The 4764-nt window shown below is 36.7% G+C and overlaps 1 pseudogene; it reads right to left on the reverse strand.

The window, feature by feature from the left end:
* Positions 1 to 1270: 1270 nt before the first annotated feature.
* Positions 1271 to 1814, reverse strand: LOC130829489 (chromobox protein homolog 3-like; annotated as a pseudogene).
* Between the last annotated feature and the right edge of the window lie 2950 nt (positions 1815 to 4764).

The raw sequence follows: 4764 nt of genomic DNA on the forward strand, positions 1-4764 counted from the left end.
CCAGCCCCCAGAACTATAAGAAATAAATGTCTATTGTTTAAGTGACTTGGTCTATGGTATTTTTTTTTTTGAATATAAAACTATTTATTGACCACTGTTCACTAGTGTTTACAATGAAGTAAACAATATATAGTTGAATAACATTCTGATTACTACAAAGTTATTGTTTTTCCTGGCTTCTGCTGAGCCAGTAACCCCAAATACTGAGAAGACTGAGCATACATGTAAGAAATGGGTTGGGGTAAAGTTTGAAAAAAACATGCAAATCAAGTTTAGATTACAAAAGTTTGTTTACTCATTTATTCCTGCAGATCCTATATTGAGAACATCTCTAACCATCTGATTAGGTTTCCATGAACAAGTCTGAGACATTACATGTATCACAGCTTTTCAGTAGATATAGCACAGTGATTTCAACTTCTCGTAAAAGAATCATTCACCAAAAGGAACCTTTAAACGTCCGTTTAACTAAGTCTTGCTTGGCTACTTAAAACACACCACATATTTTCTAATTTTTTCATTTGGGTGGGGAGGTTGTTGATAGTGATAAAATTTTCCTTTCAGGGGTTTTGCATATAAAAGTAATTTTATATGACTGTAGATATCGATGCAGATTCTGATAGGACTGCTTTAAAAAATTATCCAATTTAAATTGTTTACTTTACTTTGTCTACTTAATTACAAAATTATTTAATTTGAAAGGTTAAGACTTAAACTTTTCAATTTAAGTTGAAGTGATTTCTTATACTGCTGAAAATGATGGAATCCCAGAAACATGGGCTTATTCATGGTTGTGAAAAGCTATTTTTGCTTTGGTAAATGTATTTAAACAACAGCAACAAAAAACCCCAAACCATTTACATATATATTTTATGTATACAGATACAAAAAACCCAGAATTGTCCTAAGGCATATATGAGTTAAATGCAAATTCTAAATTCTGATTGAGTAATGACTATGGAGATTTCCCCCAACATTTGGAAAAGCTGTTCTCTAATGCCGAGGAAATAACATACCGTGGTATCAAATGTTCTTTTCTGCTAAAGGAAGCAACTACAGAAAGCTTTTATTTGTTCAAAGTAACCAGTGCTACAGATGCAAAAAACAAAACAAAACCCCAACAACTTCCCCAATATTACTTCAAAAGAACATATCAAACATGATTTTCATTAGAATGTAGTTCTTTCTTCACACTAATAAATCAAAAAACCAAGTTACAGATTTTATATACATATATACACATATATATGAAAAGCAGTGCAAACAATTATTAAGCTTCATCTTCTGGACAAGAATGCCAAGTTAGTCTCTCTTCATAAAAAGCAATTACAATTTGAGGACCCTTCGTATTTGCCTCCTTTGCCAGCCCCAAGTCCGCCTCATCTGACTCCTTCCATTTCATGAGAAACATCAATTCTCCACTGCTGTCTGTGGCACCAATGATTCGTTCTGGATCAAGACCTCTGGCAGAACCTCTTGGTTTGTCAGCAGCATCTCTTTTCTTCTTTGATTTGCTATCATCAGATTCACTGTCAGATAAAGGTTTTCTTTTTGTTCCATCTTTTTCTTTACCAGCTTTTTGAGAATTAAGAAATGCTTCAATTAACTCTGGACAATCTAAATGTTCTTCTGGTTCCCAACTAGTGTCTGCATCTGTTAATCCCTTCCACTTCAGGAAATACTCCACCTTCCCATTCACTACACGTTTGTACTTTTGCTACTACAAATTCTTCAGGTTCTGCCTCTTCAACTTTTTTACTCTTTCCATTCTGTTTCTTTCCCATTTTTTGCAATGTGGTTTTATTGGAGACCATTTTTTTATTGCAGACTTGAAGAGCTATCGTTCATTGCTTCCGAGCTGCTCTGGGTCCTGGGTCTGGTCTATGGTATTTTGGTATAGCGGCTTGAGCTGACTCAGATATTCTTCATGAATTTCTTGAAGCAGATTTAAGTTCAAAGTTCTAATCATATATGTTGGCATTAGCACAGAGAAAATCAACATTGGATAAGGAAAACAACATGGACATTGGAGCCATAGTTACTTTGCAAACTCTTGCTCTAATTAATTTGCTAATATCTCTGAGACTCAATTTACCCACCTAAAAATAGAGCTAATTGTATCTACAGCAAGGGTGGTTTGCACTAAATAAAAATAAGTAAGTCTTCTTGTGAAATGCCTGATGTGTAGTAGCTACACAATAAATATTAATTCTTCCTTCTAGTATCAATCGGTAAATTTTCTTTTCTTGGCTTATGAAGACTTCAGTTTTACTTGCTATAAAGTTCATGTTTTTAGAAGCCAGTTTTCATGCTAAGAGAATCTGTAATGAGAGATGCACTAAAAACAATAAATTTGTATCCTTATAATATGCTATTTGCAGACTGCTTGTATCTTATCATACCTATAAGTGAAGTTTGTACTTTTCAAGAATTTTGATATTTGTTTGGTGAGCCTCACTTGACCTCTTTTTGGGGAGCTGAATTAGATTGAATGTGAGCTACTGGCACTGTTTTCTTCAGAGCAAACATGTTTATTGTACTACATGTGGAAGGAAAGTAAATCACCTTACTAGAAACGCCATAGATATTCTGGATTTAATTTAAAATGTGGCAGGACTAGAGAAGTTTGCTTTTGAGTTTCTTAGGTAGACTGTATCTCAGGGAGTCATTTCATTATTTTATTAATTACTCCCCAGGAAATGAACACTTCCAGGCTCTAATATGAAAACAAAAGGGTTCAAAAAGCTTAGGGCTTCCTTTGAATAAATGTCTTGTTTCGTACATTTTTCCAGGATATTTTAATGCTAACATTACCCAGAGTTACTAACAGAATTTAGCTGGTATATTGGTTGTGGATAATCGTACACTAGCTAGCCCTGTCTTATGGGATACAGTTTTAATACAGGTATAAATCTGGATAAGATGGGTGGGGAATGCATAAAGAGGGATTGTTATCAAGTATTCTGGATAATTGGATTCAGACTATAACAAGAGAGAAGCTCTATGCTGGAAACTTCTGAGTTGTAGTGATTGGTGGTGTTAGTGTGTATAGAAGAGAATCAGAGGTTTTGGCTTTCCTTAAAGGTTTAACAAAAGGAAACTAAGAAGTTATCCAGAATCATGGCCACTGCTGTTTGTTGAGCTGAGTTCTTTTGCTAATTAGATACCAAGAAATGTGAAAAACATGTTACTTTCATTTTATATGCATTTAATTTATTGCATTTCTATTTTGTGCCAGCCACTTTTTGTATACTGGCTCTACTACTGCGACCAAGATGGGCCAGGATCATGCCCTCATGATGAATACGGTGCAGTGAGGGAAAATGACAGTAATCCAAGAAAGAGGTATATACAAATAAGATAATTTCAGCTAGAGGTAAGTGATGTGAAGAAAGCAATACAGGATAAAGGGAGAATAATTGCGGAAGGAGGCATTACTTTCAATGGCTGGTCAGAGAAGAGGAGCTTTGAGCTAAGGTCTGAATGATGAGAAGGAGACAGAAACATGTTACTGAAAGGTAGAGCTGCTTCAGGGAAAGGACAAAGAAACTGGCAAAGACCCCAATGAGCAAGGAGTTTGGTGCATTCAAGAAACTGAGAGAATGCTGGCCAAGAGGTTAGCTGGAGAAGTGGACCTGTGAGCTCTTATTGACACTCACTTTCCTACATCAAATTAGTTTTGTGGAACACGCTAGGCTGCCATTAGAGCTAAGGCTCTCAAGCATTGGACCGTGGATGGTCCTACCACATAAAAATAACCCAGTCCTCAGGCCCTTTACAGATTTCTTGGGGTGGAGTGTAGAAATCTCTATTTTAAAGAAGCTTTCCAGGTGATTCTATGCACATCAATGTGATTTCCTATCACCCTTGTAGTCTACAAAAATCCTGTAGCCTCTGGAAGTGATACAGAGATAGTTACACTGTGATGTCCAGTTGTTAAAAGACTTAGACACTGTTTGAGGAAGTGAAATACACCAAAGGGACAGGGAGGACCTACAAAGTCACAGAATGAAATCAACATTAAGAACCCTTATGTCTGGCAGTTACCAAAATTGCAAAGAGCCAAAATTACTCTCATTAGATTCTGTCAGTCACTGCAACCATCCCATCTTGAGGAGAGGCTGCTGTAAACCATGATGATAAAGACCCCCACCAGTACTTTTGGAAACTGTCAGTAGGGAGAGAAACTGCCTACATCTGCTGCTTTTAGCTGCTGACGAACCTGGCACTACCCACTGATGGGCACCATCCCTGAGATCAGCAGATATTTCTATTTTATTGGCTTGGAGTTAATGAAGAGAATAATAGTTTGTGGGATAATCTTATAAAACTAATAGTACTATTATGGTGATTCTATTTCAGACTCCCTCCAGACTTGATGCCTCAGGAGACTAGAGATTGCTACCTTTGATGCATCCTTCAATAAAAGGAAAGAAATATGGCACAGAGTGAGGCTCTGGAATTGCTGGGGACAGATTCTTCCTAATTAGAGAAACTATGAAATGAGCTCTATTTTTGGATTCCTGGTGTGACTTAAATGGAGAAGTTTACAAAGTAGAGATGTAATCACAGGCTATATCATTTTCTGAGGGCTGTTGTTACAAAGTACCACACACTAGGTGGCTTAAATGATCAAAAATGTATTCTCTCACAGTCCAAGAGGCTAGAAGTCCAAAACCAAGATTTTGGCAGAGCCGTCTTCCCTCTTAAGTCTCTAGGGGAGGAGCCTTCTTTGCTTTTTCCTCGCTTTTGCTGATTGCAGGC

Source organism: Hippopotamus amphibius, chromosome 9 (genome assembly GCF_030028045.1).
Source record: "Hippopotamus amphibius kiboko isolate mHipAmp2 chromosome 9, mHipAmp2.hap2, whole genome shotgun sequence".
Lineage (NCBI taxonomy): Eukaryota > Metazoa > Chordata > Mammalia > Artiodactyla > Hippopotamidae > Hippopotamus > Hippopotamus amphibius.